Consider the following 13,302-nt stretch of genomic DNA (forward strand, 5'->3'; position numbering starts at 1 on the left):
TTTTAATTGCATGTTGAGTTACAAGGTGATAATGAACTCAGCACTATACGCAGTTAAATGACTGCTTCAGTAATAAAATGGCAGCAGCATGTTTCAGCTTTGTCCAAACCTTATGTGCAAGAACTAGCATTAGCACAATGAGATCTACCAAATATATATTATAGTTTATAATGGGAGAACAATTTTAATGTCAGCAAAGTTTTTGATAGTACCAAAAGGAGAAATATTACTTTACCTGAGACTGTGCGTTGACATTGGCCCGATTTGTAACCAACACTTTCACTACTTCTGCTTGTCCTGCTAGGGATGCTATGTGCAATGCTGTGTTTCCTTTCTGAAATGAGAGACAGTGATATTTGAAGGGTACAAAACCTGAGCTTGAACACCTGACAATACTATAAAGAACACACTCCACTTTAAAATATAGTGTTTCTCTCAATATAATGCTCTTACTGAGTATTTCTAATGGGCAAGTTCTTCTAGAAGACATGAACAGAAACCAAGACAGGAATCAACAATTTGTTCAGGACATCTCATGCCTTGTAATTTCTGACATTTACTATAATCTAAGGAATTTCTATTAAACAATTATTGAGACCACTCCACCAGTGGAAAATAGGGAGTTACTGCTGCAGTAATGTCTGTAATCATTTGGCTGACAAGTTGTGACCATGTCATCAGTGTGACCAGGAGAACAATTAGATAGGCCTGACTGACCTTTGTCGCTGCATCCACACTGGCACCTCGCTGTATCAGTTCAGAGACAACTTCTACATGCCCTTCTTTGGAAGCGAGATGGAGAGCATTCAACCCATTCTGATAAAAAAAAAAAGAAAAGAAAAAAAGCAATGGGAAAGACTGGCAGAGGTTTTCCAGTGTTGCAAGCATATCAGGAGACAAATTATTATATCCCAGTTAGAGGACTGCTTCCAAAAACTACTCTTTGTAAAGTTTACAAAAACTAGGTTAGAAGTCAGACTATACTAGCTCTGGGGTCTCAGGTTCTGTGTGCAGCCTCATGATCCAATGGAAAGATAACATTAAATAACAAAATATTCTGCAAGTGGAAGGGAAATGATATGGCAAGGGGTAAAAACAAAAGTTTAATGGGATAAAATATGTAAACACAGCTCATAGAAAAACACTTAAGTTATCATTGACATGAAGTGCGATATAAAGAGATTCAAGAAATAGAAAAGGTTTTTAACCAGCAAATTCCATCAAAATATTCTTCAACCTGATTTGAAATGTTGATGTCCACTCCATTTTTTAAGTAGTCGAGAGCCTTTTCCAAGTTGCCAGCTCGAGCAGCTCTCAGGTAACTTGCATTTGTGTCAGACTGCAAGAAAAAGGGAAAGTACCATTAGAAATTACAGCACAGTAATTCCCTTGGCAAAGAAGTGACTAATGATACAGCCTATTGTACATACATTTAGCTAGACAGGACAGGATCCCAAACTGCCTTATCAAATATGGGTCAAATCCTGCTCTCTTTGCTTATGCAAACTCCCTTTGGTGTAAGCAGGCTGTCCACCTGACTAGGCAGCAGAAGATGGGACTTCATAGATAGACATGAATTATGCAGCACTAACACACAAGGGACCAGGGACACGTCTGGTACCCAGCATGGAAAACAAACATGGTGAGGCTCAGGACAGGATTCCATAGAGTCCACTCTGCTTTTTCCAAAAGTGTCACACCACCTTTAATCAAACAACCAATCAAACCAAAAAAAAACCAAACCATGGTTCTACAAGTTAAGGCATTTTAAAATCTAATGCCTGGTTACATTTTATTTCCCTTGTTTTATGGCACGTTCTATTTACAATTCCTGTCCATGTTCAGTCAAGCAACCAAACAACCCTTGGTACAATGTCATTATCTAAATGCATTTTACTTTTTTTCAGATCTTGTTTTAAAGACAGCTGTGCAAATTTGCTTTATGGTGACTTCAGCTTGAATGTAAGGATGGCAGAAATGATGGTTAAGTCATGAAAGAAACACTGAAAGTAATTCCCATCCCCCGAGGGTTTTAACAGCAAGTTATGCAAATATCCACCAAGCACGGTTCAGATAATGCTGATCCTGCCTTGGAGCAAGTGGGATAAACTGTGTTAGCTTTCAAGAGCAAAAAATCATATCATCTTTGATTTTATTTGTGCCATGGCTTTCCCTGGCATCTTGGGCAGTCCACATATTTTTTTTTTGTGCCCTCTTCTCCATTGGTATAAGGGGAATTGTATTTTTTTTCTCCCCACAGCATCATTTCATCACAGGTTTACATCACTACAACTTTAAGTGCTTGATTGGCCTTTAAGGTTCTAAAAGAGTACAACAATTTAGAGAAAAAAAATTAAAGGCATTAACTGCTGAGGGAAATACAAAACACTCTGGCACCAAAGCTCAGTTACTTATCCAGTGCTGAATGTTAATCTTTTTTCAGTCCCCACTTTCTGTATTTCCTACAGACTTTCCTCCTCTCCTGTCAGAGCAGCCACTGCAAACTGGGTATTTTGTTCAAGCACTGCTTCAAGCTCAGCTGAAATCACCTTCATGTGCAGGATGAAGCAATCAGGCATAATGACAGTAAAATGGTAAGTGGGTAAGAAGGCTGCTTCCTTCTTGGTGCTGGTACAAGCTACAAGATTATTTTACCACTGCTTTCAAAGCAGCAAGCTCTCTCTTCTAAGGACACAGCCATTACTTACAGGGCCTTCCTTTTCTCCTGAGTTCTGCACAAGTGGCACTCCACTTTGTAATGCTAAGTTACTGACAACCTTCCTTGTTCTTCATCATTATTTTCCAAGCCCCCCACACTGATGGTTACAAACCAACTTCTGCGATGTGCTCCAACAAAACTGCCCCCAAATACCAATTTTTAATTAGAGTTTATCAAAACCAAGGTGATACACACACCTACAAACTACATGGTGAGAACTGTGCGGACTACAGGGAAGAACAGCTGCCTTGAGAGCAGCAGTAAAATGCTTTCAGCTGGAAGATCATCTGAACTGTGCAATGCAGATTATTACAGGAGACAGGTCATATTCTCAGTGCTTAGCAACAGCAGCTGCTGGGGTAAAAACAGGTCAGCATTTTATCAGCATTACTAAAGGTATGAGGGAGGACTTAATAGATCGGGAGCCTTTTTGTCACAGTGTCATGGCATGTCTGTTTGGCACAGTCAGCAAGTGGACGATTGTTAACATCAGCTGTTTGGAGCTGCTTCTGGGTGGGAAAGGGATGCACCAGCAAAGCTTGCTGTGGCAAACCAGTTCTCACCAGTCACACTAACGCAGGCCAGATGAGAATCACTGCTCAGAAACACTTAAATACTCAGAAACATTCAAACCTATTTGCTCAGACAAAATGGAGGAGGGAAGAAGGCAGAAGGATAAAGATGATAAAGAGCTGATATTCACATTAGGAGCTAACTGCTGTTTCACTGTAGAGGGAGAGCAATGCCTACGTCTTTTAAGGACTTCTCTTGGATGCACTTGCTTGTTAACAGGAGGAAGGACAAAGGTTAGGTCACGCTTCCAGCCTGGGAACATATAAAAATGTTTCCAATCAAGCTGGCTCAGATGCTGCTAAGTGATGCACAAATCTCCTCCTGAAATCCCTGAAGCAAACTGCATGCCCTCCTTTGCCAGTCACCACTCAAAAATCACTCTTCTTGCTTAAACTGTCCAAAACCACCAGTGACACCAGCAGCCAGGTTGCCACCCGAGCCCATGGGGCTGGTGAGGTGCTGGGCACAGTGCCACACTCACCCATCAGCCTGGGTTCTCCCTGCTTACACGGGGCCAGGCTCCCAGCACGAGGGGCACCATACAGGAACAGCAATGCTGACATGAACAGGCACCACAATGACAACGAAGAAGTACCCAGAGAATCTGCCTTTTAACAGCATGCTGGGGATGACACAAACTCTCCCACACTTCAGTTGATCTGAGTTGGCACTTCCAGTTTCCACCTTACTGGTTTCCAGTTACACGAATGTGATGTGAGCCGGTAGTGTGTGAAGCTGCATGAGCTGCCTTAGCAGCTGAGGTCCATCCCTGCACATCCCTATGCACTGAGGAAGGGGAAAGCCTTTTTTTTCTGACCTTGGCCAAAGTTCCCCAGCCCTCAGACTGAGTTAACTCACCTCAGGCTGGTTAACTCACCCTTTCTGGGCCACCCCACACAGAAATTTTTAAATCTGCACAGAGAGATAACAGACTGAGGTTGTACAATGAGGCTTCTGGGAGTCTCTCCATCCCTTACAGTCTCTGCCATAAGCAGAAACAAGCAATAGCATTAAAGAGAAAGGAGAACCAACATCTTTGGAAACCAAAAGCAATTCCAGCCTCTCTAAAAGCAACATTGCCAGGTTCCACTTTCCCTATAACTAAGCCATCGCTTCAGATCTGCTTAAATACAGAATACTCTTACAAGTTTTTTCTACCTTGCAAAATGTCTTGAATATCTTTCTTTTTAAGACATTTCACTTCCCAAACCCAGAAGAACCAATAAGCTCTATCCAACTTTTACAAAAGCTAAGCACAGATGTCAGTAAAAATTGATCAAAAACATCAAAGCATAGCTCTCACATTTCTGAACCTAATTTTTTTCTCAACTTCACATTTCTATTTTAAGCCTTATTTTTTCTTTTTTTTTTTTAAATATCACAACAGAGTAGAAAAATGTCGGCTCCAATTGGTGCTGTTTTGTTTAAAACAAAGCCTCTTGGAGTCCCTGACAGAACCTGTAATTGCCTCTGTACAGCACAGGAAGGAATGGCATTGGAGCCTAGGCACAAATCACTGAAGGGTTTAGGAGATCAAACAAGCATAACAATAATGTTAATAATTATTTATCTGGATTACCATCAGGCCTGGAAGTCCATGTCAAATGCTGATCACAGACCTGTTATATTAAATGCATTAAAAACACAGCAGGGGGAAGAAAGGATTTTAGGTTTCCAGACACTCTCACAGGTAAGTGCTCTCTCTGTAGGTAACTGTTCTCAAAATACCCACTTCCACTTTCCACAATAGCTGGCATCTGAAAAACAAACCCCACACAGACAACACGTCTACAGGACATTCCCTTAATAGACCTAACAAAAATTTTCTTCAGTACTAATTACAGAAACCTCAATATTCCTGAGAGTCATTCTGTATGCTAGCCATCTATTCAGATCTCATTTTTTCTAGTGTGTTTTTTTGTTTGTTTGTTTGGGGGTTTTTTACCATTTTTTTAATCAATCGCAACATGAAATGAGGAAGAAAATTGGGTTTTGATTCTCTGCTGTCTTGACAAATATCAAGAGAACTACAGGCATGGGACATACATCAAAGCACCCTAAATGTTAGATGTTCTTGCAGTCAGCCACAAAGATTGCAGCCCTTGCTGTGCATTTCCAGAGGGCGCCTGTTGTCAGGGTGTGTCCCTGAAGCCTCTCCCTGCTCCCTCTTGTGCTCCCTGGGGATGCTACCTTCTCAATTGCTATATCCAGACTCAAAAATCAAGATTCTTACAAGTGTTGTGATTGTTGGAGAGACAGATCTCAGATCCTGTGTATAGCATTTAGATCAGAAATGGTTATTCAGACAATATTTATTCAAGAGTGAAGAGTCCTACAACAGGTTGGATGGCAGAGCCTGTCATGTGGACCCTGAGAACCATTTCCCCATTTTGAGGGAAAGCTACATGAGTTGGAAACATTTTTTATTAGAGGAAAGACTAACTCCTAAGTCACCTGGATATTATCTTAAGCCTCCATTTAAAACAGAAAATGCTGATGCTGACTCACACTAGCAAATACATATTCACTACCTCTCCAAGTGCTCCCAGGGAAGTAAGAGACTATTTAGCATGAGTAAAGACAAAAGCTATCAGGAAATTTGCACTGACTGTCAACCCAGGCTCTGGCCTGGCTTTTCCATGGGACTAGGGACAGTCCTTTAAGAAACAAACAAATAGAGAATATGTATTTTTTTAGTGACACCTCAAAAGTGCAAAGCCACTATTTTCAAAGCGCTCAGCCCCCCTCCAACACTGATGGTATTTTTATTACCCTCATCTGTCTTTCCTTTGTGTTCTGCTTACACTGGCTTCTTTTTCAGATTAAAAATCCAGTCTTTTTTTTCACATTGGGAGCAGGGTTTTGTTTTTCACTCCATCTTTAACAGTAGCTGTTGTGAAGGGAAACCCCCAGTAGGTTCCCATTGTGCCAGAGCAGGATGCATTCTGGCTTGAGTCCCAACAAAAAGATGCTAACCATGCCTAACATTTGTTGTGGGGGGAGGCAATGACCTCATTTTAAGGGATGAGCTTATGTTACTTCCATTTGGAAGTGTGCTCAACAGAACTCATCTTGCAACAACATGAGGTGATCTGAGGAAACAGAGGATAACATTTTTGGTTATTCTGATAAGGGTGGGCTTACCACAGCTCGTGGTGTTTTTTTTTTGCAGTAAGGCCCAACTCTGATGGGCACCAAACACTACACTGGAAACTGGAGGTCCTTGGCATTTCTTAGATTTTGCTTCTGTGTTAATTTCGAGTGTTCCTCAAAGCACACGTTTCACTAACTTTGTAAGAGAGGAAATTTTATTTTAATTAAACCATACTGAGCTTTTAACAGCAATGTCTGAACCACGTGAAATAAACCAGCCATATCATTATCTTGTAAAGACTCTTTATCCACTCTCCAAGCAGCTGTATCCTTTCTATCTCCCTATGACCTCATAATTACATCTGTATTAAAAATATTCAGTTGTATCCTCTTTATTAGAAAGGGGGCTGGTAGCACTGGATGAGAAGATGATCTCTGTGCAAACAACTACAGCTGTACTCATGCTTTACATGCCGTACTACCATATGTGTTTTATTCTGATAAGAATGTGACAGCCTGGGGCCAACTGCTATCTGCAGTTCTGTTGTTAATTATCCTTCAGAGAGATGCTTTTGGGATCACAGCCCTAGCACAACCACAGGGCAACAGGAAAATCTCCATTCCTACTGCCTGACAATTCAAAGGAAACATCTTTTGGCCAGGGAAGGACAGCTATTCTGCATATGATTGCAGAATAAGAAATGATTTAATTATTGCTTGAAAACCAAAGAAATCTCTGTAATGGTTTTTCCTATCATGGAATTTAATCATCAACTTTCTTTGATCAAATTATTGCATTGTGCATGATAAAGTAGCCAAAAATATTACACTGTTTGGAATGTCCCCATAACTGGACCTACACCAACTGTGTAGCTACGTTGTGTTTTCCACAAGTTAAAACTACATTGGCTCCAGGCTGCATAAAATCCTTCTTGGTCACACCAGTGGAGACTAAAACACCTCATATTTCTGCATAAATTGCATGTGAATCTATAATCAACTGTATTTGCAACAACTGAGGCTCTATGCCTGCACAGTAATCAATCTTAACATGCTTACAGAGAAAATAAAATATTTCCTGAAAATCACACTGTTAAGCAGTTCAAAACAGAGTGGAAAACATTTTAGATTCAGCTCCTTCTTTCTAGAAGTTCTTGACCAAACCAGGGAAATGTCCAAGCAAACAAATAAGCCTCTTTCCTTGCTAGACCACAAAACAAGGCAAGTCTCTGACAGGCAGGTTTAGTATATACCATTTTCAAGATCACTTGCACCACTCTACCTGTTAGAGCTGTCTTCACAAAACACTGAATCTGCACCCGCTGAAAATGAACCACCTGTACTGGAGCAGAAGATGGCTGAAAAGGACCCAGAGCCTCAGAGGCTGAGGCTGGTACATACAAGACTATTTCAAAGATTCCAGTACAAGAGGTTTTTATCACTGTAGAACGACCTGTTTGCTGGCAATGACAAACATCTCCTGTGAAGATATGATGCCCCCTTCTTACTCTATAAGTTGCTTAGACTTTATGTGTGGAGTCTTCCTCAGCAGGCTACAAATCTAGTCAGTCCTGCAATTTACAGTGCAACTAATCCAAGTGTCTTTAAATGCCTGAAAGACTGCTTCCTAATAAAATTTAGGCACAAGGTAGAAATGAAAAGTAGCTGTTTTCCTTTGATTTTCTATGAAGAGCAAAAAGCATCATGATTTGCAAGGCACAAAAGACACAGAGTCAGGTGAGAAGACCTTGGCTAACATCCACATTTAACATGTATAACATGTTGAACATAACATCCTAGTTGCAAATGACCCTGAAACTCTGCACCATTTACTTGTCACCACAGATATTAAACAAATACAGAACAATTTGACTGCAATTCTAACAAAATTAAGATCTGGCAGCCCAACAGAACCAACCCAACCCTGAGATCAAACGCATCCCACATGGACAGTGTTCAGACAGGAGACAAGGGTCCACACTACTCCCACTACTCTTTGCCAGTTTCCACAGATGAGATTTACAAGAAAGCTGGGGAGGGACTTTTTAGGATATTGAGTAACAACAGGACTAGGGGGAATGGGGCAAAGCTGGCAGTGGGCAGATTCAGGCTGGACATGAGGAAGAAGTTCTTCCCCATGAGAGTGGTGAGACCCTGGCATGGGTTGCCCAGGGAGGTGGTTGAGGCCCCATCCCTGGGGGTCTTTAAGGCCAGGCTGGAGGAGGCTCTGGGCAGCCTGATCTAGTGGGAGGTGTCCCTGCTCATGGCAGAGGGGTTGGAACTGGGGGATCCTTGTGGTCCCTTCCAACCCTGACAGATTCTGATCTGTTTTAGCAGAGGACTTTAGAGCCCTAATGGTTCAAGGGTTGGACTTGATGATCTTGGAGGTCCCTTCCAACCTAAAGGGTTCTATGATTCTATGATTTTGAAACACAAGTTTGACCTGTCATCTTCGCTTGGAGAATTTATTAAAAGAGCTACTAGTGTGAATGTGTTTAATAATGCTAAAAGCAAGATCTTAATTTTCCAGGACTACAAAATCCATGTACATCTGCACAATGCCCACAGCCTTGCTAAGTATGAGTGTGCAACAAATCATAAGAATTATTTTCTTTTAATAGGAAAATGAGATTCATTTAATTCTTATTTTTCAGCTATTAGATTTCCTGGTATGAAGAGACAAGCTTGAATGATGAGGTAAATTGGGACACCCTCTGTTCAAGATCCTAAAACCAGTAAAATGACTGATTTCACCAGTGAGTCACTGTACTCCACTAGAAGTGCACAACAGGGCAAAGAACGAGGCCCTCTGTGACCAACTCACATGTATAATCCATGAGAAGGAGCCAATACAGTCAAAGGCAAAAGATTCAAGCATCTAAAATTCAAGATTCATTCTGCAGGCTGATAGCCTCAACTTCTAGAATTTTATTCCAAACTCTGGGAAGAAACTCCTAAGCCTGTAATGACTCATGTCTCACTCTCTAAAGTTTTCTTATCATAAACTTACAAGTGAAAAATAAATCACTGGCTTTCATAACTGCTACCACAGTCACAAAGAGCTAGAGAAGGGCTGGATGTGCTTCAAGGGTTTCTTCTTATGTTTATATTCACCTGAAGCTAATAACTCTCTTCTATGTCAAGCTAGATGAGATGCCATTGATCTCCTTCCTGCTATTTTTCTCTCAGAAAGTGACTACCCAATGAGCATGGAGATAATTTCAGCACATCTCAAGCTCAAATTTAAAGCAAATTCCATTCCCAAGTCACATTCTTCAGATCACTGCATAAATTATGTCAGTCAGTCCACCTCCTGTCCTCTGTGTGCATCTGATTTTAGACTCAAGGTGCAGAAAGGGAAGAAAAATAAAAATTAGTAATCCTCCTCAAAATATTTTTTAAAATGTATTTATTGTCTACAATTTCAGATGGGAAAAAAATAGTCTAAGCCAAAAATCAGAAAATTTCCTGATTTTAAGGAGAGAGTTTTTATTCACTCAAAACAAGCTTGCTACAAAAATATTCTGTAAATATGATTCAATCAGATGTGGTGAAGTGGAAGTTAATGGCAATAAAGTGTAGCAAACTGCATGTAGAGGACATGCAACACATAAAAATTCCCTAAAAATACTGTAGTAAACAAACTGTAGGAACTATAGACAAACCATATAGCCTCTTCTGTACCTAGACAACCTATTAAGAGCTTTTAGTAGAGTGAATTCAGAAGTTTCCTGATCTCTTCCTGCCTTTCCACTTTATGCTTCCATTAGAATGCATCTCTCATTCAAAATCAAAATAATGCTATCTTGGAAGATTGGACATAATTAAATTGAAAGATTTTTTGATGGCAACGCGTCAAACCATCTCTGAGGTGGCAAAAACATACACAGAAACTTGCAGATTTACACTGCAAGTATTACAAATCCCCCATATAAGACAAGTTTACATTTTTGTTGGCTTAAAAGGCATTCGAATGGCTAATTTTAAAGCTATCCACTAAAGTTTTAAATTTGCTGACTCATTGTTGAGGATTCTTACAGGAACTGCAAATGTTTATCAGTTTATAAGTGCCAAGGCATACCAAGGTATAGGCTTCCACTGAAGGGATTATGACCTCTGTCAGAAGCAAAGAACTTTTTCCAGTTTACACACCTGAATACCTTGCTGAAGAGAGTCTCTGTCTGGAAAGGCCCATGTAGTACATGTGACAGATACAGAATCTGAAAGGTCAGTGCAAATTACCTAAAGAGCTTTCGGGTACTGAGACAATCCCCAGGGCAAGATGTGCAACACACCCATAATAAACCTGGTAACAGTTCTGCAGGGCTGGTTAGAGGCATCACGTGAGCTTTGTCATAGCAGTTGACCCTAGAAGAGCTTGTAACGTTTACAGGACCATCTGTCCTGACACCTCTTTGTAGACCAGCTGTGAAATATATGTGCCCTGGTACAATGAGACAGAATCAATGGAACCAACAAAACAAAGGACTCAAATATCTCCCTGGAGCCAAAGACTGGCTGAGGTAGTTTTGGTGTTCAGGAGAAGAAAAACGTAGTTAACTCTCCCCAAACTCACGAGGGCAGTTTCACACAGGGGAGTTAACAGTTCTCAAACACAGGGGCTGAGCAACCTGCCAGGAGACAATTTCAATCTCTCATGTTGGAGACCTGCTGGAGAACACCATCAGAGAATATTCTGGGCTGTGTTGGCTTTGCCACATTCTTCTTGAGAAGCTGAATTTCCCTGCTGACCATAATCTGCCATAGCTTGTTTCCCCATGTGATTCTGCTGTCGTGAATACGACCCAGCAACTCCAGATCCTTTCTGTAATCCACCACGTTACAGTAAACCACAAAGGCAAGGCAGAGCAAACCAGAGCAAGTGTTACTTAGAAACACTGAGGAAAATTTGCCCCCTTTCTCCTGGATGTGATGCCATATGATGAGGGCAACAGTGCTGCGTGGCCTGCACAGAGCAGGGGGGCTGGACACAGAAGAGCCACCAGCCTCCATATTTCCAAGCGCTCCCTTTCTCCTCCTCCTCCTCCCCCATGATTAAACACTGACATTCACTGTTGTGAATTTGTGCAATGGCATGGAAAGTTCTGTGATAGCATTTGTTGGGGCTGTCGGGATGAAATGTATTCAGTGATGTACTCAGCAAATGTAAATTAGGATACAAGTGTTTTGTTCCTCACTCCACATGTTCCAGGTTTGAGGACTAGCTCAGATTCCAACAGGAAAATTGCTTTACCCAACCCAAGCATCAAAATCTGTGAGGAAAAACAACACATCAGAAACAAGCAGTTGTCATAAAGAGTTTTAAGCCATAACCAAGTTCTGACTCTAAGTACAATATTCTGTTTTTAAACGAAGGGAGGAGCCTAAGCACACCACTAGGGCAAGGGTAGCACCAGGATTTGCAGCTACAAACAGGATGAAAACAGTAATGAGAACAATCTTAGATGTATGGGATCTTGGAGATAAACAGAGGAGGAAAGAAAACATAACATAGCTCAGTTTTATTCTTAAAGTGAGAAAAGCATAACCAAGTATGCAGATACACCACTGCAGATTTCATGGTGCCATTTGCACACAGTCACTTTTCAGAACTGAACAAGTATTTTTCTGGCTTTCAAAGCCACCGTGCACTAGAGAGTTGGAACTCTACAGAACTGTCATGATCTGAACACCTTGGGAGGGGTTTCTAACTCTTTAACAAAAATAAAACCAACAGAACTATTTGAACATTTTGCTTCACCTTTACCAGACTTCAAAGTCCATTTTCATCTGAAAATTACCACTGTTCCTTAGCATCAGAATCAAGTATGTTTGGAAAATACATCCTTGTTTAACCAAAGAAAATAATTGTATTTATCTAATGAATTAACACTTTCCAAACTGCGCTAAAAGACTTTACCTTTTCTACACAGATTTAGAATTAGTTGTTAGCTTAATCATTGAAGATAAGTTTATCACATCTTTACAGAAATAAGTTATGGCCAACAATACTGCCTAGCAGCCCTGTACAGTAATCTCCCCTAGCATCTGAGGATAGAATAAACCATAACTGTACAATGGTAATTAAATTATGACTTCTGAACAGCAAATCTACAGGAAAAACACAAAAGGAAGTAGAGCTTGTTTCTCCCTTACACCTAGAACATGCAGGGCAACCCTCAGGAGACTTAAATACGTATGGAATAAAAACAGAATTTACTACAAACAACACTGGCAGGAAAACACTTAGAAACCAAATATATACTGTACCCCTTCTCCATTGCCCAACCCCATTTCCAATAGCTACTACACCTTCAAGAAACAACGTATATACTAACAGAAAGACCAGTTTCTAGGTGACTCCTAACAAACCCTTGGAAAGCAAGAGTCAATACCGTCCTGCTGCAGCAGAGCGGGGCAGAGCACACTGGGAAGCAGCACATTGCCAGCGCCACGGCTCCAGGGCAGCGAGGTCTTCAGCTCGCCCTGCTCCCCAGCCTGCTGCACACAGAATGGAGGAGGACTGCATGGAGTTCTGTACCACTAGGGCTCATAGAAGGCATCAGCAAAGATGCTTATCACCCTGAAGATTGGTTTTGTTGTGCTAAAGTAATAGAAGAGAGCAAATTATATCCACAGGATTGAAAAAAAAACCAGAGTTCATCAAGTACCATAAAACATCTGAATCTAACAAAACCTTCTTCCACAAAAATTTCCTCACAAAGAAAATCTTCCAAATCAATGTTTTCAGAGTTTTGAAATTACTGCTGGAAATTAATTCATTAACAAGAATATAATCACCAGAAAACAACCAGAGTTTCAAAGATATTTTTTAACAGGGAACAACACCCCAGTCCTGTGTTGACAGCAAGTAAACAACAGCATACACATTTAAGAGAACTCACTGCAGTGTTTTT

At 40.8% G+C, this 13,302-nt stretch overlaps 1 protein-coding gene across 1 annotated transcript in view; it reads right to left on the bottom strand.

Moving 5' to 3' along the window:
- LOC103771111 (ankyrin-3-like) overlaps nt 1-1,340 on the bottom strand; it is a gene marked incomplete at its 3' end in the record, with an annotated part of 12,762 nt that extends 11,422 nt beyond the window's left edge. Inside the window, exons 1-3 of the mRNA XM_008938400.1 lie at nt 1,238-1,340; nt 718-816; nt 236-334 (exon numbers count right to left, since the gene is read on the bottom strand). The remainder of the gene's footprint in view (nt 1-235; nt 335-717; nt 817-1,237) is intronic.
- Between the last annotated feature and the right edge of the window lie 11,962 nt (nt 1,341-13,302).

The sequence above is a fragment of the Merops nubicus genome, unplaced genomic scaffold (genome assembly GCF_000691845.1).
Source record: "Merops nubicus isolate BGI_N331 unplaced genomic scaffold, ASM69184v1 scaffold20584, whole genome shotgun sequence".
NCBI lineage: Eukaryota > Metazoa > Chordata > Aves > Coraciiformes > Meropidae > Merops > Merops nubicus.